The sequence below is a fragment of the Tamandua tetradactyla genome, chromosome 23, assembly GCF_023851605.1.
Source record: "Tamandua tetradactyla isolate mTamTet1 chromosome 23, mTamTet1.pri, whole genome shotgun sequence".
Taxonomy (NCBI): Eukaryota; Metazoa; Chordata; class Mammalia; order Pilosa; family Myrmecophagidae; genus Tamandua; species Tamandua tetradactyla.
Window position 1 is genome coordinate 34580673 of NC_135349.1, and position 27805 is coordinate 34608477.

At 40.9% G+C, this 27805-nt stretch overlaps 1 long non-coding RNA gene across 1 annotated transcript; it reads right to left on the reverse strand.

Annotated features, from left to right (window-relative positions):
* Positions 1 to 1932: 1932 nt before the first annotated feature.
* On the reverse strand, positions 1933 to 7874 carry LOC143666841 (uncharacterized). The gene is made up of 3 exons (XR_013167746.1): positions 7791 to 7874; positions 4146 to 4235; positions 1933 to 2006 (listed from the first exon to the last, which is right to left on the reverse strand). It is a non-coding gene; the product is annotated as an uncharacterized LOC143666841 (long non-coding RNA).
* Positions 7875 to 27805: the final 19931 nt, after the last annotated feature.

Consider the following 27805-nt stretch of genomic DNA (forward strand, 5'->3'; position numbering starts at 1 on the left):
AATGGGTGTTTACTTCTTGCTCATGCTACGTGTCTAGAGCAAGTTGACAAGAAGGCTCTGCGGATGTTAGGCTAATAAGAGCTCCATCTGAACTGTGTTTCCATGATTACTGCAGCAGGAGGAAGGAACCATGGCAAATTGCATGTTACCTCTTAAAGTTTCCTCTGGAACTGACACCCATTATTTCTTTTAAGTAACACCCATTACTTCAACTTCAAAGTTGAAAGTCTCTTTGCCTCTACTACCTATAGTCTCTCTAATGTTATTGCTTTTCTTGTAGCTAATAACACTTGAATAAACCTATACCTAGCAGGTATTTCAGAAGGAAAAACCTTTTACAGTGTATGTATTTAACTTTTTATTGTAGTAGTATATCCACAATGCAAAATTCCCCATTTTAACTACTTTTAAGTGCCGCATTCAGTGGTAGTAATTAAAATTACAATATTGTGCCATCATCACCAAAATCTATCACTCAAACTTCCCACCACCTCAAACAGAAACTCTACATCCATTAAGCAATAACCCCTTTTGCTGTGCTCCTACCTGTCACATTCATTCTGCCTGTCCAGGTACTTTGCACCTCTACAGGAAAGGGTTTTCTAGAACTTCCTTGTTTGAGGTGAGGGAAGTGGTTTATCTTTTAGACTGGCTGCTGTCTGAAGGACTCCAAGCGCTGCAATAAAATGTCTATTGTAACAAAATGTTGCCTCACTAAGGCTTGGCTTTATGCATGTAGCTACATGTCCACGTAATTTTTAAAAGTGTGGAAATAGAAAATGCAAGTTTTTTGAAATCCCTCCCAAATTTCTGTTGTATTCACTATTTGGGATGCCTCTTCTTTCCTTTACCACCCCAATTTTCTGTACCTTTTTACAGGGATTCTCATCTTTTCACTTTTTAAAAAATAGAATTTCAGCCTCCTGGGCATAAAGCTCTTTAGAGTGCACATTTGGTTTTTTTGGGGGGGTGGGGAGTTTTCCCCAAAAAAGGTTGAAAAACCTTCATTTTGTATTCAGGAATAATGAGAAGTGGTGTTCTTTATAATTGGCTCCCTCTAATTCAAACTAAATGTAGATTAATCCTGACTGATAAGACATAAAATTTAATTAAGCCTTAATAAAGAACCTTGGAAAGAGTTCTCAATAGATGATATCAATGGTAATGTTGGATGCCACACGCTGCAGTACTTGAGATAAAACACAATTCATAGAAGTATTCTCTGGGCTGTGTGCAAGTCCAGATACAGGTCATTATCTCAAACACGACATTCATTAAAATTGTGGCTAAATCTGAGAGATGGTGTTTTCTATACAGCTCACTGATAAGAAGTTTGGTGTACGGGGCTCCTAACAACCTCTCCAACGCTCCCTCCTCTCCCCAGGCCTGCTGGTCATACAGCTGCTCAGTGCCCTGACCATGAAGCCACCATGTGTCATTGCCAGCAGCTGCTGTCACAGCCCATGTTTCATCAGATAAACCCCAACCAACTGAACATCTCATTGCAGAAATCCAATTAACAATGCTCCATAAACATCAACCTTCTAATCAATGTTCCTAGCGCAGTAACATTTTTTATTTCATGTGCTCAGGAATATTTTTATGTGTTCAGGAGTGATTGAGAACTGATCTTCCATGGTCAGTCATTCCAACATTTAATCATTTAAAGCATAAATAAAGAGCCCAAGCGGGAGTGGGGAGAGGGGGGAGAGGGAGGAGAGGGGGACCATAGGAATAGAATTCCTTCCTTAAAGATGTGCGCACTCTAGCAAAATACTAAGAAAGTTTACCAAAGGCAGCAAACCCAGATGCCAATGGAGAGCAGAAAGGTAATTTAAGTAAGGAGAGTAGGTTGGGTTAGCATTTTAGGAAACAGGAGAGGGCCTGCCTTGTCTAAAGTGGGAAGAGATTTATCCACTCTGCCCATAGTTACCATGAAAGAAAGCAGGTGCCGTGTTGCCAGACAATTTCATTCTTCAATAGAATTTTAAAATTTGGATTTCAACCTGAAAAATAAAGCCAGACATTTAGGTTGGTGGCAAAGTTTTTAAAATGTTTAAATACTTGACAGGCCTTGTGGTTTCTCATTTATAAATTGCACCCCCCCCCACCCCAGATCTTTCAGGTTCTTCCTTCCTTTTGGTTCATGTGTTTCCCTTTAAAAAAAAAAAAAAAACATTTAATGAATTCCTAGTATGTGCCAACCATTGTCCTAGGCATTGGAGGTAGAACAATGAGCAAAACAAAGATCTCTGTTCTTATGGAGCTTATAATCTCACAGGGGGTGGGGGGAGACTAACAATGAGCAATAAACATTGTAACTATGTAAAGTATATGGTATGTTAAATGAGATGAGTGCTGAGAAAAAATAGAAACAGCACAGCGAAGTAAGAGAGATTGGAAATTGGGAAGATGTTGCCTATTGGTGTTTAAGACAGTGTGGTAAAGAGGGCCTCATAGAGAAAGTGACGTGAGCAGAGACTTGAAGGAGGGGCTAAAGTAGGCTGTACAGGTATCTATAGGGAGAGCATTCCAGGAAGATGGAACAGCCCGTACAAAGTCCACAAAGCAAGAATATATGTCTGGGGCGGGCCACGGTGGCTCAGCAGGCAAGAATGCTTGCCTGCCATGCCAGAAGACCCGGGTTCGATTCCTGGTGCCTGCCTATGTAAAACAAACAAACAAACAAACAAAAGAATATATGTCTGGTGTGTTCAAGAAACAAATAAATAGTTTGGCTAGAATAGAATGAAGTGGAGAACGGTAGTAGGTGAAGAGAGAGGACAGGGAATATCACACTGGGCCCCGAACATCTTTGGAATGACTTCGGATCTTACTCTGAAGGAGATTGGAAACTGTTGAAGGGTTTTGAGCAGGGGAAAGACATTTACATTTTACCAGGATCCCTCAGGCTGCTGTGCTGAGGAAAAAAAAAACTGTGGGGAACAAAGATGGAGACCTGAAGACCAGTTGGGAAGCTGCAGCAGCAATTTCCAGGAGAAAGACAATGTGGCCCAGGCAAGAGTGGTGGCAGTGGCAGTGGTAAAAAATAACTAGATTCTAGATATATATTTCAAAGGTAGACCCACAGGAATAACTGAAGGACTGAATGCGGAGTTTGAGACAAGCAAAAGGTTAAGGACGACTCAGCCTTTTAGCTTGAGCAACTGCAAAGATGGGTATCCATATACATGCACTATATATACCCACTTAATCCCAGATTTTTCTAGACAGTTAGGATGCCCCACTTATCATCCCTATACAATAATAATGATGATGGTAAGAAGTATTATCTTTTTATTGAATACTTGCTTTGGCCAGGTGTTGTATATCACTATTGTATTTAATCTTATGTCAACTCTTTGAGTTAGACACTGTTATTTAGTCCCATTTGCCTCATGAGGACACTGAGGTCCAGAAAAGTTAAATAAACTGTCCAAATTCACAGTGCTAGTAAGTGGCACAGCCAGAGCTCTATAACTGCCAGGCCCATGCTCATAGCCACCACAGCATACTGCCTTCCCAAATCTATAATTTTCTGACTACCTATTATGTGTCAGGCATGGGTTGGTGCATTTTACATATGTGATTTCATTTCATCTTTACAACAACCCTATGAAGCAGGTATTAGTGTTCCTGGTTGCAAATGGAAGCCAACTGAAATACACAAGCCCTCTTCTTTCATTCAGAAACCTTGGTTCCCCAGAAAAAATTTGATGGAAAAGGCTGCATCTACCCTTTTGCCCCAACATTGACTTAGATGGAATAAGAAAGTGAGTTCAGTGGGGACATACAAGGAGATAAGACAGAGCCTCTGCACTGCATTGGTATGGACTCTCCCTGGGAAGATGATCGATTATTTATGGCTATTTGAATACTAGTATGTGTCAGTCTGTTCATTCCTTAGTAGCAGCCACCCATACTCAGGACTTGTTCAATGCCGTGCTCTGAACTAGGAATTGAGGGTACAAAGATGGACAAGTGGAAGCTCCTAAGAAATCCCTGAGCAATGAAGAATTCTGGAGGCATATGCATTTCTGTAAATGATTTGCAAGACTTATGTAAATGCATCATAACTGCCACTGAGCCGAGTGTCTATTCCCAGTTCTTTTCCTTAAATGTTAAAGACTAAAGACAGCACTTACCATCTGCAGCAGCTTGAGCTCTGCTCCTTCCCCCAAGGTCTCCTGGCTGTCAGCCCCATCTGACATAGGCCACCATCATACCAGGAGCAACTAGAAACAGGTGGAACATCTCTTGGCCCTTTTATCTTCAATATGCAGCTGTTGTAAACTTGCAACCCTATTACCTTTGGACACTCAGGTCAGGAGCTGTTGTTCTAGGGTATTCATCTCAGTCTCTATCTGGCCTGGGTTCTTGAACATCTGGTTATTTATTCAACAAATGTTTACTGAGCACCTGATATGTGCCAGACTTGATTATAGGGGATACAATGTTGAACAGGCAAGATGCAGGTTCTGCTCTTATGAAACAAAGTCTAGAAGGGAAAACAAACTTTGAATAAGTTCACTGGCTATTGGTACAATACAGAGATTATTTCTGGAATATATAACAGACCTAAATCAGGATGAGGTCTCCTGGAAGACTTCCTGGAATAAGTGAGATTTGAGCTAAGAACTGAAGTAGGTAAGATTCAGGGAATGTGGGGACTGGTTAATCATTCCAGGCAGAAGGAATAGCATGAGTAAAGGTCCTGAGTCAGGATAGAGGATATCAGCTTTGAAGAAAAGAAAGAAATGTAGAACAAAGAATAAAGTGAGGTAAAATGAAGCAAAGCAGGCAGATGTCATATTATATAGGGACTGATACATCATCATAAGAAGTCTTGTTTTTTAATCTGGAAGGCAATGAGAAGCTATGGAGTGATCTGATTAGATTCGCACTTTTAAATAATAATTCTGTTCGCTATATGGAGATGGATGGAAGGAAGAAACAGAACAAGAAGGAGGTAAGGTGCAGGTCATTGCAGTGCTCCAGTTGAGAAAGGGTGCTGGTTTGGGCCACAATGGTGGCAGTGAAAAGAAAAGAGGATGGTGTCTAGACATAGCTTTGGTAGATGAAACGAAACTAGCTAAGAAACTGCATGAGGTGGCTGAGAGACAAGGTAGAACAGAGGTTGATTCTCACCTTTTATGGATGATGGTGTCATTTACTGAGATGAGGAAAAGTTGAAGAGGAGCACGGTTGATGTGTTAAAGTGATGGATTCATTTCTAGACATGCTGAATTTGAGTACAAGACATTCAAGAGAAATGTCCAGAAGGGCGACTTGACCAAGCCTCCTTTCATGGTGAGTTATTTATTCTGACTCTTCTTATGTAAAGATGACATAGCCAGAAAAAAGAAAATCCATCCTGTAGGTCCTGTTTGATTCACATGGCTGCTGTTACTGGCGACAAAACACCCAAAGTGATGTATTGCCATTTCAGTGATGTTTCAGAACCTCGGACAGCTCTCAGGGTGCCCTCCCACTCAACAAGGTTTAACTCATTCTACTACGCATCTTGCCTTCTTATCTTGCTCCCTCCTGCCCCTGCTAATCTGCTTAAACACTACTTTGTGCATGTCACTCGCCTGCTCCTGTTGGAATTCAAACACAATCTGAAATTTAAAGTCATCTGCCATTTGAACCCTGATTTGATATGCCAAGAGGCTAACCTAAGAATAAGTAGGGGCAGTACATCATTGAGGATATTATCAGCTTCTGACAGGGTTTGGAGAAGAGGACACCATGCCAAAGGAACGTAGGTCGCAAGAGATAGGTACAAAAGAACTGATTGGGAAATTAATGTTGCACAATGAATCCTATCAAAGGCTGGGAGTTCAAGACCAGAATAAGCCTTGCAGGAAATGCAGTAAGAAGAGAATGGAAAAAGTGGGCAAGAAGATACTGGGAGGAAGAGTTGGCTGCCAGGGAGGACTCTTGGTACAGATTTCAACAACGTCAAAGAGCAATGTACACTCAAAATGCTGTATGAGTGTAAGGATGCAGCTTGGTGGTGCATAGAAACACTTCAATAATGGTATTGATTGAGATCCCAAACTTCTAATTAGGAGATAAAAGAAAAAGCAAGAGCATAAGGTAATTCTTTATGTGCTCACATAGTGTAAGTTCAAAATATACTCTTAGTTGAGAAAGGAGGAGGACAGCTTGCTGTGCAGAATGCATAGTATGATCGTGTTTATGTTTGCATGGAAAATTTTTAAAGTCTGGAAGGATATACCCAAACTGCTAGCAGTAGTCATCTCTTAGAGGGGGAATTATAGTGAAAGCCCACTTTCTCAGTAGTATTTTCAGTTTTATAATGATTCTATACTGGAACAATGTTTAGCCAGTATGCACAGATTCAGCCGTGTGGGTTGCTTGAATAATGAAATATTTCTGCATTGGTTGGTAAAAAGTCACTGTCCCAAGCCCTCACCCAGTAAACATCGGGTATAGAAGGGAGCTTCTAGGTTCTCTACTTTAGCTCTAAAGCCAAATATCCTTACTGGTCATCTCACATGCTGGGCAAATTGTAAATTTTTTAAATATCTATTGTACTCCCCAAAAAAAGTCCTATCCATTTTATCTAAAAGCATGATATTAGTTCTAATCAGAGTCACATAATGATTATGTCGCTGTAAGAATTTTAGAATACTGGTTTGCAAATTTTAATGTGGTCACCACTTACATGTCAAACAACATTTACATAAAAGACCCACTCTCAGAGATTTGCCCAGATTTTTAAAATTACTTTTAAACATTTAAAGCAAATAGTGCTTCAGAGACCTTGTTTATTCTTATTTGCATTTCACCCAGACATAAGAAACAGAACTGGGATTCTCTCCGCCTGTAACACTGTGTCGAGGCTCAGTTGCGGTCGCTCCTCCCAAATGCCTGTGTCAGCTCCCTTTTTATCACTCATTTTACACTTGGCTTCTGTTTCTTAATAATTCTTCTTATTATGTTCTGTCACCCTGACTGCTTCGTAAGCACTCAAAGACATATAATTTGGCAGAACTTCTTTGTCCTGACTGTATCTAGCCTACTGCCTGGTTCCTGATAGACTTTCAAGGATATTTATCACAACCGATACTGAAACATATTATTTGCACAGTGATCCTCTCCCCTGGTTGCTGCCAGAACTCTCTCTGCATGGTTGGTGCTATGGCAATGAAGGAAGCACAGCCTGTTATAGGAGACTTTGAAAGGGTGGGAGGGGGGTATTCAGACAGGTCTGAGCTGAGTAGTCCCCCAACTTAAGGGACAAAAACCATTCATCTACCTGCTCGGCCTGCATTCTTTCTACTCTGTCCCAATGGACATTCCTGTTATGGACTTCTATCATCTTTAATATGATTTACCCATACCATTATCATTTCCTTTTCTCTAAGAATGTGTGTCACAGGACAAGAATTCTTTACCTATCCCATATATTCTATGCTGGACCTTAGTAGGCATCTTTGCCCTTATGACCATCACAGTGCCAGGATATTAAGCCAGGTGAAGATCCTCAGAACTAACCGTTTGGCCAGTGTATGGCTAGTGAGTGCAATCCAAGCCACTGCAATAAGCAAACCCCCAAATTCCAATAGTTTAGCACAATGAGAGTTTGTTTCTCATCCACAATCAGGGTGTTTCTGGCCAGCAGCAAACTTTCTTCCAGGCAGTGATTCAGAGTCCCAGGTTCATCTTGTTTTATGGTTTCACTTCCCCCTAGGGCTTTGGAATGATCTCCACTCAGCTAACTGAAAATAAAAGATGGAAAATCTCTTATAATTACTGACCTGGAAGAGGCACACATCATCACTTCTGCTCAGATCCATTGGCAAGAGCCAATTCCACGTTGACGAAAGGGGAGCTGAGCAAAGTGCCCCCTCTCTGGAAAGCCGCCTCCCAGCAGCAACTCCATGCTATGGAAAAGAGAGCAAGAATTTTTGGTGGGCAGCTAGCCATCTGCCATAGCCAGTGAATTTCAAAGGCTTAGTTCAGAAGATTAAAGGAGACTCTTAAGGAAAACTGCTGTCTCCAAACGAAAGCAAAGGAAGCATTTTTTTTAGTTTATTCTTTCCATCTCTGCTTATTTGTTACCTGGAGGTGGGTTTTTATGGTAATGGAGGGAGGTTTTGAAATGGGATGGGATTATGGAATTTGACAAGGATACAAATCATATAAACCTGCAGCTAGGCTTGGAGTAGTGTATGGCCTGCTATCATAAAGCTTGTGGTCATCAGAAAGTCGGGAAAACATCCTACAATCCTTTGAACCAAATTGGGTCACAGCTGTCCAACAGACCATGCTGGCACTGTAGTCAAGCCACACCTCCTGTCTTCCAGGCCAGAAACCAGCTGATGGGAAGCCTGAAGTACACACACAGACCACGTGTCTAGTGAACTAGTATTTAAAAATGTATACACACACACACACACACACACACACACACACACATATATTTAAGCAACTGCTACTGATACATAATGAACATTGTTACTTTTAAAGTACTTTCTTTCTTAGGGAAGAAATGTAATTCATTCTTTTCCCCCAAAACAATAAAGAAAACTGCTACTGGGAAAAGGATTGGCATTTGAAGCCTAGTGGGAGATTTCTTCAGCAGATGGTTTAGTGGCAAAAAGCTTTTAAGGATTTCTGACTGCTAGAGAAAAATATACGAGTGACAGAACAAATGCGAGAGAAAGAAGGGGGGATTTGATATGATAAAGAAAAGAGTCCAAAGAAAGCAATCCTTATTCAAGATCTGATAACTAAAATGATTATAGACTAGATCATAGATCCACAAAAATCTGGCTATGTCTCAGAATAGCATGGAAAGCTTATTTTAAATACCTATGGAATCAGAATATCTGCTGGTGGAGCCCAGACATGTATATTTTAAAGCTCCATGGGTGATGCTGTTAAAACCCAGTGGCCCAGTTATTGTTTTTATTCTGATAGTAGTTACAGAGCTATGCACTATTACCAGCTTAGCAAATATTCTTCACTATTGGCCACCTGGCTGTCATTTATTACGTGCCCAAGCCCACCAGCAGCGGGTTTTCCCCAGGTCCCTCATCTTTCCACACAAAGCATTTGGATGATGTTTTTAAGAACTCCACAGGCAAGGATGCTGGTGCATTCAATTATCTTATTTGAAAGCAAAGGAAGCAGAAATTACTACCAATCTACCCAGAACTGTCTGCAGAGAATCAACGTATGTCACAGCCAAAGACTCTGTCCATTACCATTGGATATCTCCTCTGCAAGACACAGCGGAGGCAGGGAAGTGGACAGACTTCAGCAGAGTTGGTTTAAACTCCCAACCCTGCCACCTGCTAGCTAGGAACACAAGACAATTCCCTCCCACCCAGCTTATTTATCCATAAAATAGGAATTGATAATGTTGACCCCACAGTATTACAAGTTGCAAGTGGGGGAAAAACGTGAGAAACGCTTCTGGAAAAAACCTACCATAGAGCAGGACTCACTGATGGCACTTTCCTTACCATGTTTCTTTTCAACATCCTTACCACCAAGAGGAGGAAAGTTAATTAGCAAAATCTAGCAGAAGACACTCATGTTCTCCCAACATTCCATGAATTTTGGGGGGGGGGGGGGTTATCCAGGATAGAATTTGGAGACAGGTGTCCTTCCTTATTATCTTTTATGTAAGGTGGTTACTATCACATTCTCACCTCTAGCCCCAGGTATCACTCCAACCAGAAAGCATCTCCTGGTACCAGAGACCCATGGTAGGAAATGCCAGATGTGGTGTTTGCAGCTGTAACTTAGGTTTTAGGGATTATCCCTGTGAGTCCCACATGGCCAAATACCAAATTATATGCGATTCAAATTAATCACATAGACAGGCATAAACACCAGACTCTAAATATTATTTACCCAGCATCAAGCAGATGTTTGTTTCCAAAGCTACAATCTCCTCTAATTGGCTGGCACCGTGGTGCATAAACTCCAATGCAGGCTTATGTTCTATAATGAACGACAAATGCCCAAAAGAATCCTCTGTGAATTGGCAGCCTCCCCCTCCAGCATTTAAATCACGTAGAAATTCCATCAGCAGAAGCAGATAAGCTCATCTGCATGATTGGCAGACTAGTGGATAAACACACCCATGGATTCGTTGTCCAAATTCAATTTGGTCGATTCATCTCCGTTTTTAATGATAATTTCCTTCTTAATTTATTCATTCAGGAAACGTTTATTGAGCAGCTATTCTGAAACAGGCACTGTCTTAGGACTTAGTGATACACAAATGAATAAAGATATGGTCTCATCTTTCTAGAACTCCCCAGTAAACAAAAGGATAGGAAGCCAGTAAAGAAGGAATTAATGAGCCATGTGACTCAATAATAGTGATGCAGATAACTTCCAGGGGCATACAGAGGAGAAATCATACAGATTCTCAAGGCAAAGCTGAAAAGATGTTAGAGACAGCAGGACTGACAAGACGTGGAAAGGAAGGTTTAAATAAAGAGAACAGGGGTGCATGATAGAGCATGTTGCATTCTGTGAACCATTAGCAGTTTGATCTTTCTGGAGCATAAGGTAGAAGTAAGTATGTGCTCTGTTTGGGTGCTTTTAAAATGCAACCATAACAGCATGCAAAATTCACAGCCCCTTATAAAGGCAACATGGCTGTCTCGATTGAAATTTTAAATGTGCTTGTCTTGTTTGCATTAGTAAAAGTTTTTTTTTTTCAAGTGACCATTTATGAAGGACAAATTAAATAAACTATGGTACATCAAGTTAAAGAAGTACTGTATAAACTAAACGTTATGTGAAAAAAGTACATGTACACGCTCTTTAGTGGAAGATCTCGAAGACAAACTGGCAATTGGAAAAATAAGTGTGATAAAGAAGAATATACATATATATATAGTATGCTACCTTTTGTGTAAGAAAGAAGAGAAGGGAGCTCCCTTCTGCTTTCTGAAGGGGATATTGCCCGATTCATGAATTACTCAATAAAGCTGTGAGTTCTTTATAAAAAAGAAGACAAAATAGGAAAATATATTCTTTTTTGCTTTATTTTCATAAAGAAACATTGCAAGGATACATAAGAAACTTCTACCCATATGAGTGAGCGGAAAATAGATTGGGTTAGAGGTGGGGGTAAGACTTTGTAACGCATACTGTTTTAGACTCCTAGCTGCTAAAACAAATTCATACAATGAGTTGAATTTACAACAGGAATTTATTGACTCACGGTTTCAGAGGCTGGAAGGTTTATTTCCTCCCAGGATTGGTGTCTTCTGGCTGGCCCACAATCCTGGGATTCCTTGGCTTTTCAGTCATCTCATAATGCACATGACATCTTCTCTTTTCTCTTCCAGGTTCCATTGACTTCCAGTTTTTGGCTGTTCCTGATAGCTTCTTTTTCCATCTGACTTCACTCTACTTCTAAAGGGCTCCTGTAACCTGGATTAAAGCTCAAACTTTAGTAGGGCCACACCTTAACTGAAGTAGCATCTTGAAGAGATCTTGTTTATAGTAGGTTCACACCCATAGGACAAGGGTTTGGGACCTGAACATGCCTTTTATGGGGGACATGATTTGATCACCAACAGCCCACCCTCTGGACCCTAAAATGACATGTTCTTCCCACGTACAAAATACATTCATTCCATTGCAACATCTCGACAGCCTTAACAATGCTAAATACAAAGACTCATCAAAATCGGTTATAAGTGTCGCCCAACCTAAGGTAAGATTCCTCTGTCTGGTGAACTTCTAAAATCTAGAAAACAAGCTGTCTGCTTCCAATATACAATGGTGGGACAGGGATAGAATAAGCATTCCCATACCAGAAGGGAGAAATTAAAAGAAAAATGGTAGTCACAAGTCCAGTATGAGACCCAACAGGGCAAACTTCACTAGATTTCAGAATCTGAAGTCATCTATGGGTTGATGTTTTGTGCTCCAGATCTGCTAGAGCAGCAGCCCAACCCTTTCCATGCTCTTGGGTGTAGGCTCCACCCTCTAAGAGCCTTGGGATGGTGGCCGGGCTCTCTGAACATGCTGGGGCACAGGCCTTTCTCTGAGCATTGCTTGGGATGACACCACTGTTCCTGAACAACCGGGCACAAGGCAGTTGACCTTCCCTCTCCAAGCACTGGGTGGGCGTGCCCTTTCCCTACATGTGGGTGGGACAGCTCTCTGGGCCCCAGGAGATGTCTCTGGTCCAGACCTCAGCTTTCATAGTTCTGTCCTTGAAGTCATTCTTCCTTCATTTGTCCTTCCTGCTTCATGCATTGCTTCTATTCTTACAAATTTCACAAAAACCCTGTTGAGCTTGTGTGCAGTTTAGGGGATCCAAAACATCAGAAAACAGAACATACCACAGATCCTTCCTGGATAACTGTGTTTCCAGTCCTGAAATCCACCGAAATGGCTGACTGGATCCATGTTCAGTCACATTTTCTTTAGCAAAGGGTTATTCAGTTAAACCCTCATGTGGAATGCTGTTCTCTGAGGATTCACTTCCCAGAAACTTAGGGAAGTCTCTGATAGAGTGGTTTATGGCTCGAGTCTCAGAGTACATTGTCTGGAGAGACTAAAAATATTTAAAATTCTGGTCCCTTTGGGTTTAAGAGTTTGAAACTCGGCTTATCCCTTTCCTCTTGCATTTTACTAGAGGCTAAAAAGAGAAACTAGGCTAAACCTTCCACAGTTAAGTTTGGAAATCACTTACAGTTTCCACTTTCAATCCAACATCAGAACACAATTTCACCAAGTGCTTTGCTACTTTATAACACGGATTACCTTTCTTCCAGTTTCCAATAACACATTCATCATTTCCTTCTAAAGCTTCATCAACAGTAACTTTAATGTCCATTTTTCTACCAATAGTCTCTTCAAAGTCACCTAGGCTGTTTCTATCAAACACCCCACGATTTCCCCAACCTCTACCCAATAATGAATTTCAAAACCATTTCTACATTTTTAGGTACTTCGACATAGCAGCACCCAGGTTTCCAGCACCAAAAACTGTTTTACATACCTTACATATCATTTTTAATTTTTGCATCATAGAAATGCACAACCTATTCAGAAAGTAGGACTAAAATTTAAAACGTACCTACCTCATGGCCCAACAATTTTGGTCTTGGTAGCAACTACAGAGAATCACTCACATACATGCATAAGGAGAGGTGTACACAATTATTTTATACTTTATATTGGCAAAAAAGCTGGAAGCATTAATAGAATTGTGGAATAACATCTAAGATGTTCATACTTGGTGTGAATTCTTTCAGCTTATCTAGTACTGTATTATTTGGTGTGTTTTTAATGGCATCATATCTTTCTGTACCCTTTTTTCATACATCAATAAGTCTTGGAGATTTAACCTTATTAGTAGATCTACTTCATGGTTTAATTGCTGCCTGCCATTCTGAAGTATGAACATCTTATATATTATTCCACAATTCTATTAATGTTTCCAGCTTTTTTGCCAATATAAAGTATAAAATAATTGGCAAGCAGCAATTAAACCATGAAGTAGATCTACTAATAAGGTTAAATCTCCAAGACCTATTGATGTATGAAAAAAAGGGTACAGAAGGATATGATGCCATTAAAAACACACCAAATAATGCAGTAATAGATAAGCTGAAAGAATTCACACCAAATTGGAAAGAGTGCTTACTTCTAGAGCAGGGGTCAGCAAACTTTTTCTGTAAAGGGCGAGAGAATAAATATTTTAGGCTTTGTGGGCTTACAGTTTCTCTCACCCCTCCTCTCCTACTATGCTTCCCTCCTCATTGGCAGGAAAGTTCCTCTTCTTAAGAGAATGCTGCTGTCATGCTCAGGTAGGAAGCCTTTGCCCAACCAGACCTCTCCTCACCTGTTGCAGGTCCTCGAAAAAGATGGGTCGAGAAAAAACTATGGTGACAGATCCAGATATCTTTCAGGATCCCATGGCATTTCAGCTGGACTGGAACTAAGCAGGTCCCTAACTGCCATCTTGAAGGAAGGAAAGAGACAGAAGGCTTCGCAAAGATACGAAAGTTGCTTACACAGGGTGATAATGTGGAGCTTTTCCAACTTCCATTGGTTAAGCATTTTTTCACATTTATTTAGGGAGAGGCTGGTTCCACCATCGGGGGAAGGGGAGAGAGGAAGGACGGATGGTGCCCAGTTTCTCCTACACATCCTAAACAATTCAGCTCTCCCTCTCATTCTCTGTTTCAACACTCTCTACATGCTTCCTTCATAGAATTTACCAATATTTAATGCTTATGTGTTTCTTTATTTGTTGTTTCTCTCTTCCGTGTTCAAGTCTATGTTCTATCAGGTATGTTTTGTTCACTGCTGTAACCCCAGTATCTGCATAGTACCTTGTCATATTACGTTTATTAATTGTTGAATAATTCATTAATTAAAGACAGATGCCAGTTGAACAAAATATGACTCAGAAAAATAAGCTTATAAAAAAGTCTGTATATACAAGAAACTCAACTGAGCAACAGAACAGCTTGAATCTAATTAATCATATAACCCATGATCTCTGGCCAGAATAAACTAGAAATTAGTAACAAAAGGAGAGCCAAATATCACCACCATTACAACCAACTCCAAATAACTGTAATTTTTAAAATGTAATCTTGAGCAAAAGAAGAAAATAACATAGAAATTTCAGACTATCTTTAAAATAAAAAAAATGAGAATAACATGTTATTTTATGTTTTTTTTTAATAGCAGCCATTCTGATGAGTGTGAAATATTATCTCATAGTGGTTTTGATTTGCATTTCCCTGATGGCTAATAACTTGGACATCTTTTCATATGCTTTCTTGCCATTTGAGTATGTTCTTTAGAGAGATGTCTATTGAAGTTTTTCACCCACTTTTAGTTGGGTTGTTTGTCTTTTTAAGTTAAAGGATTTCTTTACATATTCTAATATTAAACTTTTACCGGATATGTGGTTTCCAAATATTTTCTCCCATATGTAATGTAGCTAAAAGCATATTCAAAGGAAATTTTGTAGCCTCACTGTTTTGGTTAATAAATAATAAAAATTCAAAATAACTGAGCCAGGCATCCAACACAGAAACTAATCACAGGAACCACAAAATCAAACAGGAAAAACAATGAATAAAACTAAAAGTAGAGAATCATGAATTAGAAAAAAAATTTGATTTTTTAAGTCTGCAAAATCTGACATGTATTAATCAAAACACATATTTCAATATTAGGAATAAGAACGATAAGAAGGGATTTTGAAAAAATTGCCAAAGAATACTACATGCAACTATCTACAACAAAGTTGATAATTTTGATATAATGCTTAATATTCTAAGAAATTATAAAATTACAAAGAAGAAATAGAAGACCTGAACAGTTTACGGAAAAGAAAAAGAAAAATTTCAGAAGGATTCTTTCCTTAAAACCACATGAGGCCTGCAGAGGGGTTATAGGCAAGTTCCACTAGATCAGCAAGGAACAGATAATTCCCAGTGTGATGGGGACAAACTATTAAACTGTAAGGTGTTCAGACCCTTTTTCATTTCATAGCCTTTAAAGAAAAATTCTGTTTTTTAACTTCTCCTATATCTTTTCCTTGTGGTGATAAAAATGGAAGGAGCTTCAGAGAAAATAAATTGATTTATATATAAAAGAAGAGTATAGAGGAAGGAAGGACTGCATCCAGAAGCTGAGAAAAGGGGGCAAGAGTGAGATGGCTAGAGAAAAGGGGAAGAGAGACATGACAGGCAGGTGCCATAGGGTTGAGGACTTCCCGGAAAGAGAGGAAAAGGGAAAAAAAAAATTTTACAAAGTTTTCTGACTCTTCAAAAATTCAGTCAAGTCTTATGCCATTTTTCAAGGCTTTTGAAACAGTTTTCTGTTCCTTTCAATCAGGACAATGAGGAATTAGGTCTTCAGGCAACAAAAATAAAGCGGGGGCTGCTGCTTTTAAAGGTAAAGTGGGGAGGAGAAATCTTTCCTCTCCTTTCATCTACCTGGGCTCTACCTGGTACTTCTCTTGGGCTCTGATGTGGAGCTAAATATGAATCACGTTTTCTCTGATGTCTATTCAGTTGCCAAAGGAGCAGAGAAGGGAGACAGTGGGTAGAACCCTGGAGAGCTACAGCCTGGGAGCTTTTCTCTTCTTTCCCTCCTGTTCTCCTTCCTACCTCTGCCCTGCCGCCCTCTCTTCCCCTCCCTCCTTCTTCTTCATCATCCCTCTCCCTCCTTTTCTTCCCCTCTTCAGGTGAGCCAGCCTCTTTGGAGTAATAACTCCCAGGTTCCATGGGCATCTTGCTCTGAGGCTCAGCACATACTTTCCTTTTCACTATCACCTCTCATCTATGCTGCAAATAGACTGACCTCCAGCTCTCCTCTCCCTGTCAAGGAGCTGGGTCAAGTATTTTGACAGTGCTGCTTAGGCCAAATGGGGAATAAGGAGTCTAGGATGGCTTTAAGATTTCTGGTTGGATCTCATTACCTGGATAGGCAAACACAGAGAGAACTTGGTTGGGGTAGGGGGAGAACCAACGAGGAGTTTTCTTTGGGACTACGGTAAATTGGGGGCACATCTAGGATATCCAAATAGAGAGTTGGACATTAAAATCAGCAGCTGAGTCCTAGAAGGAAAAAAATAAAATAAAAAATAGGCAAAGAGTATAAAGATTCGGTTCATAGAAAAGTTTCAATAGCAGCTCTTAAATATATAAACAGATGTTCAACCTTACTCATAATATGAGAAATGCAAATTAGCTATCCTGAATACCATTTCTCACCTATCAGATTGAAAAAATATCCAAAAGTTTGATATTATATTTTGTCAGTGAGGGCCGTGGAGAAACATGTACTCTCGTACATTTCTGGTGAGAGCGTAATTTCATATAATCACTGTGAGAGCAATTTGGCACTCTCCACCAAAATTACAATTGTATATACCTTTTGTACTCAAAATTCCACTTTGGGGAATTTATCCTAAGGATATAAGTGCACATCTGTGAAATCATGTTTGTTCAAAGCTATTCATTAGAACCTTTTTTGTAGCATGAAAGACTGGAAACAACTGAAAAGTCCAATAGTAGGTGACTGGATAAATAATGCAGTGTCCATACAACAGAACACTGCAATTGAAAAGAAAGAAAGAGGGAGAGAGAGAGAGAGAGAGAGAGAAAGGGGGGAGGGAGGAAGGACAAATGAAGGGAAGGGAAAAGAAAAAAATAAATAAGACCTGACATGGAAAGGTCTCAAGTGAAAAGAACAGAGCGCAGAAAGTATGTAGGGTATGGCGCATTTGAGGGAAGTCATCATTTAGATTTATACTCTCCTGCATATGGGTAAAGAATCTCTGGAAAGATTCATAAGACAGTAAGAACAAGGGTCTCCTGTGGGGATGGGACTGAGGCCAATGCAAGATAAGAGAAGGGAGGGAGAGTTTTTACTGACGCCTTTATACTGTTCGGAATCTTAACTATGAAAATGTAGCACCAATTCAAAACAGTCTTTGAATAACTGAAAAGAGAATAAAAACAAATGTCTGGAGCCTACGAAGGTACAGTTTGGAAGTCATCAGTACACAGTCAGCCAGGAGTAAAAGCCATGATCTAAATGAGGTTGTCCAAACAGGTAAGAAGGGAGAAGGAAACAATGTGGAAAACAGACACCTTTGGGAAATACCAACATTTAAGGATGGGGGTGGGGTGGAAGGAGAGGCTGTGAAGGAATCCGGAAAGTAGAGAACAGGAGAGCCAGGGGGTCTCCGAAGGAATGTAATGGTCTCGTGGCAAGCGACATAAAGTGCAGACTTAAGCATTAGGTAGTTGGATCGTTTCTGGGATGATAAATTTAACCAGCTAATCTGTATTATGTTTGCACTTTCTGTAGGAAATATATCGTGTAGTTACATTTCTTTCCTGAAAGTCCTTTCACTCCTGTCAGCGAAACCTGTTTTGAGATGTAAAGAAACTGCGGAGATAATGCGGGAATCTCGTCGGACTCCGAGTCCTATTCCCAGCTGAGGCCCGAGCGATGATGGATGGCTCCAGGGCCGCTGCATACTCTCCTGTTTTGATACTCGATTGTCATTTTCCTCAACTCCCCCAGAACCGAGACTCCCCATATTAAAATCTCTTTGTTCCTTCCACAATGCTTGCATATCTCTATTGCATCCCCAGCCTCTTTAATATTGTTCATTATTGAAACGAGCACAGAGAATCAATTGCCCCGGTAGCAGCGGGGAGCCGGTCCTGCGCCCCGGGCGCGCTGAGAGCTCCTTCTCCGTGGAGACAAGGGTCCCTCCTGGCGCACCCGTCGTCGGGCCTGTGGGAAACAGGCACTGATGGGGCCCGGGGGCTGTGGACATCCTCTGTGAGCTGACTCAGGGCGGGAGTCAATGCCAGGAGCTGCAGAGGGTCCTCACGGGCCCGCAGGCTCTGCAGGCAAAGCAGCCGTCAACACTAGGGTTGAGAGCACAGACTCCCCCAATACCTGACTTCAAATTCTTGTTCTGCCAGTGTAGTAGTTAGTTCTGGTGTCAACTCGGCCACCTGTCCAGTCAGACAGGCACTGGCCTAAACCTTACTGCAAGAATACTTCGTGGCTGTCTGATATACCAGAAGGCTGGTTTGTGAAATCATCTGTCGGCTGACTGCAGCTGTGGCTGCTTACATCAATGCGCAATGACGGGTATGTCTCCCGCAAATGAGATAATCTGATCTGTTGGGTTTGATCCAATCAGTTGAGGACTTTTAAGGGAGAAGAGAGAACTTTCCCTGCTTCTTCAATCAGGGATCCTCTCCTGCGAAGTTCACTGAGACCCTTCATCGGAGCTGTCAGCTTCACATCTGCCCTACGGATTTGGGACTGGTGCATTCCCATGGTTGCATGAGACACTTATGTAAATCTTCTATTTACAGATACGTCCTGCAGGTTCTGTTTCTCTAGAAAACCCTGACTCGTAGAGCTAGTAAAGCTAAGTAACCTTGGATGAGTTCTAAAGCTCTCGGTGCCTTAAGGTGTCCATTTGAGAATCTGGAATAGAGCTCACCTGGTGGGGCTTATTCTGAGGATCCGCGTGTTAATGAAGGCAAAGTGCTCAGAAGAGTGATCTATAGTGAGTCACGTGGAAGCGTAGCGTGGTTGTTCTTAATACTATGGCAGATGCTTTGTCCCTTAAGCAGGCAAGCGGTCCTCAGCTGTGGTCCACCACCTGGAGCTGTAGGATTGCAAGTGGCCCTCAGTCTGCTCCTGGGTGCGGGTGAAGAGACTAGGTTCTCCCCTCTAAGGAGTTTGAGTCACCTTTGCAGGAGAATCAAGGGAGGACAGCAAGAGCATGCGTGTACGTTGACGACTTTCAAAGGACTGGGCTGGTTTCTGATATACTGAATCCTCTTGAGAGGATAAACCAATTCCTTAGTCAAGGTCACCGGACAAGGGGTAGCCTGTGGTTATGTGAGTGGGTTGTGGAGACAGACTGCCTCGTTCAACCCCTACTTCCTTCATTTACCAGCTCTGTGGCCTTTGGCAATATTTTAACCTCTCTGACCTTCAGTTTCCTCATTTGTAAAATGAGCAAAGGGCTAACATAGTTAAGTGTATAATACTATAGATGAGTCATCTGGAGAGGGTGAAAAGGGTAGTTTCTTCAGATCCAACACTCCTCCACACACGCGCGCATGCACACACACACACACACACACACACATCGGGTGGCACTTCCAAGGTCAATGTGACAGCTCACTATAATAATCTCTTCTTGTGTCTGTCTCCCTGATAAACCAAGCTCCTTTAAGATAGAGCTAAGTGTTCTGAGCACTTATCAATGTGCCTGGTACAGAGGAGCTATGAAAAAAAGAAAAACATGCATGGAACAAAGCAACAGGTAAGCTAAAATTTCTCAATCTTAAGGCATTTGCATTCCAGCTTTATTATATTTTGCTATATCTTCCACTATCTGAACTCTTGTCTTTTTTTGGGGGGTGGGGGTGGAGGGAGGGTGAGGTGCATGGTCCAGAAATCGAACCCAGGTCTCCCGCATGGAAGGTGAGCATTCTACCACTGAACCATCCACGCATCCTTGAACCCTCGTCTTAATAATAATTTCCTTTAAGTCAAGGGTCAGGCAAATCCAACCATGTATCATTTGGATATTGTCCATGGCTGCTTTTGTGCTACAACAGCACAGCTGAGATGCGTGACCCAAAAAGCCAAAGATTTTTATCTGGATCTTTACAGAAGCATTTTACCAATGCCTACTTTAAGCCAACTCACTTTTAAGTCTAAATGCCGTTTTTTATTGGAGAGGTTGTAGGTCTACAGGAAAATCATGCAAGAAGTACAGAGTTCTTATATACCTCCCTCACACAACAGTGTTCTCTATTTTTAACTCTTTGCATTAGTGTGGTACTGTTCTAGTTTGCTAGCTGCCAAATGCAACACACCAGAAACGGATTGGCTTCTAATAAAAGGGGATTTATTTTGTTAGTTCTTCAGAGGAAAGGCAGCTAACTTTCCACTGAGGTTCTTTCTTACGTGGGAAGGCACAGGATAGTCTCTGCTGGCCTTCTCTCCAGGCCTCTGGGTTCCAACAACTTTCCCCGGGGTGACTTCTTTCTGCCTCTCCAAAGGCCTGGGCTGAGCTGCGAGTGCTGAGATGAGGAATGCTGAGCTGCTTTGGCTGTGCTATGTTGAACTGTCTCATTTAAGCAGCAGCCAATTAAGTCAAACGTCATTCATTGCAGCAGGCATGCCTCCTAGCCGACTGCAGATGTAATGAGCAACAGATGAGGTTCACATACCATTGGCTCATGTCCACAGCAACAGAACTAGGTGCCTTCACCTGGCCAAGTTGACAACCGAATCTAACTACCACAGGTACCTTTGTTACAATTGATGTAAGAATATTTTTAGAATTGTACTATTAACAACTAACTGTACTATTACTTGCTCATAGCTTACATTAAGTTATAATATAGTGTAACATACACTGTGTTTGTTGTACAGTCCCACAAAGAAATGCATTTTGAAATAGATCATTTTATATCACTGACATAGAAAACATCATTCCTTGCCACAGGTGGAAAATCACAGTGAAATAAACATATGGCTATAAAAATTAGCAGCATACCAAAGCTAAAAGTAGCTACCACAGCTCGGGTAACCATGTTGTAGTACAGACAGCAGTAGGATAGGAGGTGGTGGGGATTGCGGGAACAAATGCAGAGGAAAGCAGGTGGGTTAGTACTGGACCTTGAAGGACTTACAGGCAACAGTGTGGAAGGAGGGAAAATAAGCTAGGAAATGAGTCAAAGCAGTAGCACTCAGAGCAGTGGGAGAAGAACCAGGATTTATAACAGCAGGGACTCAGAGGTCATAGTGGAAGGGATGTTCATTGAGAAAGACAATGAATGCTCTAATAGAATCATGCCCATCACAAAGAAACAGAATAAATAATATAGGCGTCAAGAGAAAGGACACTGGGAACAAAAACACACACAAAAAAAGATTTCTTCTCAACATCTGTAAGTAATAAGCATAATTTATAAACTAGATTAGAAAAGAACTTCTCAGCACATTTATAATGAAAACAGCTGATGCTAATGAGAGCAATAACATTTAAATAGAAATCTGTTTACCTTTGGGAAATTCCTGCATAACTTCAACTGCTGTACTGATTGATTTAAGGACCAGGGACCAGACTGATTAACCTTCCTAGGGTTTTTTTTTTGTTTTCAAAGAGTGGCTGAGATGCAAAGATGCGCTGAAAATGCAACAGCCTACAGTAATGATTGGGAGTAATTGGAACCAGGTGGAACAGAGGTCGAAGCAACCAACCTGGACGTAATACTACAGTTTTTCCCTTTATGAGCATCACATACTTCTTTGAAAACCTCAATAAAGCCATCCCTCTCCTTCCCAGAAAACTGCACAGAAATACATACACCTAAACTTTCACATTTAAATTCTTCCACCTTGGAAAAATATTAACTGCACATGAATAGAAGCTCAAAGCAACCTCAGGAAAAAATCTCAGTCTTATTTTTTATCATTTATTGAAAGGTTCAAGGTCTATTTGGGTGGTGGGGAAATACATCCAAAAATGTAAATAAAGCAAAATTTTACATTCTGCTCCAAGTCACATTTTAATGAGAATGCTATGATTTCTTGGATTGATTAAAAAGTTGGAATTGTGGGGTGCTTTTTTAATGTCCATATAGAATCAATCTCAAATTTTATTTTCATTGCCTCCAAGGGTCAAAAACAAAATACATAAAGACAGAATGAACATCCATTGCTCACTTTGCCACGTCAGAGTGGAGTTCTATCAATAAACATTCGAGGTTTTAAAAATTGAATTCGTGTTGTCTCTTTTCTTTTGCCCTTATGTTAGTGAGGCTGGGTGAAAGCTGGAGGAATTAATGAATGCATGTTTAAATTTTAATATGGACTGAGTATAAGCAGCCTCCAAATTAGTTCTTCATTGCTTCTAGGTGTCTTCAGATTTTGGTACACCAAGAAATTAATATGGTTCTGTCATTCTCAACTGCAGTCTACAGAAGCATATCTTTCAGTCTTGAAAAGTTTGGAAAGTTGTCCACTGGCAGGGTATCTACTTGATTAAAACCTCATGGTTTTTCTGCAGTTGTCCATGATGCTAACAGATGGACCTAGGAAAGAAATATTTCCTTCATTTAGATGGCCAAAAAGTAAGTATAGGGTGAAAGAATTCCCTGCCAGATTGTTCTGCAAGGGGGCTTTTCATTTCCTCAAAAAGGTGAAAATTGTACCCAATGTGTACCCAAGAGCTTGGGGATTTGTTTTCTGAAAAGGCAGCACACTCATGCGTAAACAAAAAGAGTGTGATGTCCTGCATCCATTTTGTGACACAAACTCCTGAAAAGGCCATCTTTTATGGCATTAGACAAGACTTCTTCCAGGACTTTGGTCAAGTCTTTGATGCTTCCAAAGAGACCCATTAAAAGAAAATGTTTCTTCTCATGTCGTCAGCGCACATAATAAATGAGAACTGGTAACTTCACAATGAAAGGCATCAGGAGTTTCATGCAGCTGGAAGCTGAAGGAAAGTGGAATCACTGCAATTCCCACCTCAAAATATCAGGAAGAAATGTCTGTGTCTCAGAAGAGGTGAAATCACCTTCCCTATTATCAAGATACTCTGTTATTTGGAAATACAAAAGACAAATTTTTGGGCAGTTTAAAGAAATTACTTTGGGGTTGGTGCAAAAGGAAGTTCAGATGAAGTTCCATCCTTTCTAAACCTAACCTTCTGTTCATGCAACAGTCACTCTGCAAGATGCTTGATTGGGATGCTGAGATGGAAAATGCTCCTTCAGTTTTCTGGCTTTTATGCACCCAGTAAAAAGTAATTTGCATTCTAAGAACCACTGTGGCATTAGTGTACCATTATATTCTATGTCAACAATGAAATCAATGGATATATAGGTTCCAGCATGCATTTTGTTGCTTGATCCTTCTCAATTTAGCTGAGCTTGATATAAACAGACAGATTTTCCTTAAGCATTATGGCTAGTCTACCTTCCTTAATTTCTATCAGTGAAAAATCATTCTAGGCAGTGACATATGTACATTGTATATTACCTGACTGAGTTAGCCTCCCAGACCACAGTACAATTGTTTGGAATGAAACAATGCCTTAATTATATAATTTGACACTAATTTTTTTTAGTTCACAGAAATGGCTTTCAAAGTTAGAAAGAAAAACATATATGCGCATGCGTGTGTGTGTGCATGTGATTTACGGAAGGCTTAACGTTCATCCACAAACCCCCTTCTCCGCCCCTTCCCCCATCATGTCCCACCGATGCTTACAAGATCTATTGGAAAAGGAACTTAAAGTGGGGATAATCAAATTGTAAAGATGTTCTGGGAAACCAGATCAAGTAACAGAGGTCGACAGTCCACATATATTTCAAGTCCAACTTGGCCAATATTTCCCTCCTCTGTCATGTTTTTAAACTCTAATACTATCCAGCTCCTTATTTATGGGTAGAGTCCTCCTGTGAAAACTCATATTCTCTTGGTAATAACTGTAGAGCTCAGCTCGTTAGAGCTTGAACCCTTCACTTTCCTCCCTGGAGACTACATAGCTTAGTGATCAAGTGAACAGGCTTGAAGTTCAGACAGGCCTGAGTTTGACACCTGGCTCCTTTATTTACTTTATTCCTTTAATAGCAAAGTGGTCAGGTCATTTAATATTTCTACAGTTACTTCCTCATCTGTAAAATGGGGATTAGATGAGATAAATTACCTGTAATAAGAGTCTGACTCCATTTTTAATGTCTGCTGACAACCTTCAAGCTTACCCCATTCTCTTCCCCTTCTGTCCCACATCTGGCCAAACTAATAAGAGAGCCCAGGTGATCCCTCCTTGGGCAACAGCAGGAAGTTCACACCACACAAGCCATAGCCCTCACCCAGGAACCCCCACTCCGGCCTCACCTCCTAACCACCACAAATGCTTAGCTAGTCTCCATTTCCTGCACTTTCATTTTTGAACCTGCACAGGAGTCTGCCCTGCTCCCCAGAAAGTCTCATTATGTGAGTAATAAACCTTCTGCTACCCTCTTGCGGTGTGTGTGTGACATCATCCATCTTGACAGGTGAACCAAATTTTGGGTGGTGGCCCATCCTGCTTCAGCAGTGACCAGAACAGCCGGCACTGTAAGCCTGATGTCTAGGCAATGACCACCACCAGGGGTCTTTCTCTTTTTGTTTTGGCTTGCTAATTGGCCCTGCTCCCTGCTGGAGAGCATGCAGTTTGAGCTTCTGCCTGCTGGCTAGCATGCTCTTTGAGCTATTCTGCTTTGTACTGAATTTTCTGAGTTCTTTCAAACTCCTGTTGTATATTTAACTGACCTAAGTCAGAAGTTTAGATAATTGGCATTTAGGAACAAGAGTATGGGATTGAACGGGCCATGGGTCGTGTGTCTTGGCCCGAACTTATCTGTTGTCTCAGATTGAATCATGTCTCGATTAAGCAAAAGTCATGACTGATGCTAAGCTCATAGGAATGACTCCTACCCTGTGATCACTGGTTGTGTGTCTCAATCACATTCAGTTGGTTGTGTGGCTTCCATTTTATACAGTGCACAGGTCAAAATCCATTACCCTGTGCAATAGACATGCCCATCAGATGGTCACTCGTGTGGAAGAGCACACTGAGCTCAACCTTCTAAAAGCAGATGGTTTGCTACAAAAAGCCTTTGCTGCAGCTGCTGCTACCTAAACCATGACAAAGATCTTGATCCTTAGAGTTATAGGGAAAAATCCCCTTGACACTCCTGTGGCACAGCTAAGGGGTTAATTCAAACCAATACAGCAACCTTTGCCATGGGGAGGCCCTTAATTCTGATGACATGATTTGCAGCTCTTTGGAGGAAGAAACATATAAATATGAGCAGATGAGAGGTGACTCCCTCAAACTGAGTAAATCCAGTAAAAGAAAAAGAAGATGTCAATATGAGTCTTTTGGACCCAAGAAGAAACAAACAAACAAAAAAAAACCAGAGGGCCACAATTTGAACCAGTTGGAGACTGAAATTTTAATTTAAAAATTTATACAAGAAAACTATTTTTTAGAAGATGCCAATTGGGTCTTCTACCTCTACAGGACACTAAGGTGCACCAATTGGGAATGTCCATGGTCTTAATCAATACTGGGAATACTGGGGATCAAATTACAGTTATACCTGGGGATCCCACTAAATTTAAACAAGGTACCCCCCCATAATCTTAGGAGAGTTACTGAACACAAAATATGAGACAAATAGATATGCCCCCTCCTTAACCATCAAAAAATATTGCCTTGAAGAAAAGTTAGAGGTATTTGCAAAGTCCTCTCAAGGGACTGAGGAAAAATATGGAAATAATTAAACTTCCCCACCTGGGGAAGACCTGGTATTCTCACAAAGCATTAAGGACTCCCAATTTCATAAAAGCCAAACCCTTGATCATGGGGCTTACCCTTAGAAACTTATTCCAGCAAAGGAGAAGCTAAGCCTACTTATAATGATGCCTAAGAGAACCTCTTATGTTGCTCAGATGCAGCCTTTCTGTCTAAGCCAACTCGGCAAATAAACTGACCACCCTTACCCCTCTATGGGGCATGACTCACAGGAGTGTAAATCTCCCTTGCAACATGGGACCTGACTCCTGAGGATAAGCCTGGCCCTGGCATCATGAAATTGAGAAAGCCTTCTTGACCAAAAGGGGGAAGAGAAATGAAACAAAATGAAGTTTCAGTGGCTGAGAGATTTCAAATAGAGTTGAGCGACCGTTCTGGAGGTTATTCTTGTATATTATATAGATATTCCATTTTAGTTTCTAGTTTATTAGGATAGTTTAGAAGTAAATACCTGAAACTGTTGAAATGTAATCCAGTAGCCTTGATTCTTAAAGATGATGTGTACCTATATGGATTTTATGGTGTCAGGACAATGTGATTAGGGAAACTTTATGACTAACACTCACTTTATCCAGTGTATGGACATATGAGTAAGAAAAGACAAAATAAATTAATAATAGGGAGGATAAGGTGTTGGGACATTTTGGGTGCTCTTTTTTTATCTTTTAATGTTTTTTTTTCCTTTGGAGTAATGGAAATGTTCTAAAATTGATTGTGGTGATGAATGCACAACTATATGATGATACTGTGAGCAATTAGTTCTCTACTTTGGATGCTTATATGGTGTGTGAATATATCTCAATAAAATTGCATAAAAAAAATATTGCCCTGGGGTGCACGGGTGCTACAGTGGTAGAATGCTCGCCTTTCATGTGGGAGACCTGGGTTCGATTCCCGGACCATGCACCCAGATATGTATATATATATATTGCCCTGCCTAAATTCTCCATACTCGTAATGCCCATTGTCCTAAAATAGTGGACATGTCCCATAGTGGACATGTTCCATAGTTGACATGGACGTGCTTACCCACAGTATAAAAAGTTAAAATTAAGTTGAATCTTTGGTTTTTACAATTAGCTTATCAAAATGGGACCCCCTGGACCTCCCTGCCACTGTTTAAAATATTTAATAGGGTCCAATATAAATTAAAACAAAGCCTGTAAGGATTGAAACCCATTATCCAAGATCTACATAGACAAAAGGGTGATATCTCCACTGTATCTTCATTTAACAGCCTAATTTGAGGTGTTATTGAACTTGCAAGGAACGCCATGCCTGTGGGTACTGCAGACTTACTGCCATGGTCCCATCTCTTAAAACCCCATACCCAGTATTATTTAATTACTGAAGCCACTCAATCAGGAGCTGTCATAAATTTAGCAAAATCTCTTCTGTTCAACACTTCTTTTAACAACCTCTCAGCTGTGGTTTGTCTTCATGTCCGAGTGGCACAGTACACCTCTACCTGGCTATGCACTGGGGCACCCAGCCACAGCATCTTCCTCCCAGGGGCACACTGTGGCATCACACTGATGACACCCATCTCTGAGATACTCATTTGACACATTCACTGAGGACCTGAAGTTGCATGTATTTATGATGCCATGTGCTGGAGTAGATCATGCCTCTCCTAAACCCACTGACTACCTGGGGAGACCCATAGAATCAACTGAGTGAACAGCTGGAGACTGCTGCTTCCCTTCCCTTAACTGGGACATCCCTGGAGAAGGAAAGGACCCAAAGGTCAGTACAATTAGACTTCAGGCAGTCGTCTTAGAACTGAATGTCTTGGCTAACAATCGAGAACTTCATCTTAGCCGCACCCCCTAATCACTGTAAGCCAGTCCCCTTACCCTGCTCTCATTTATGAACCCCCTTCAG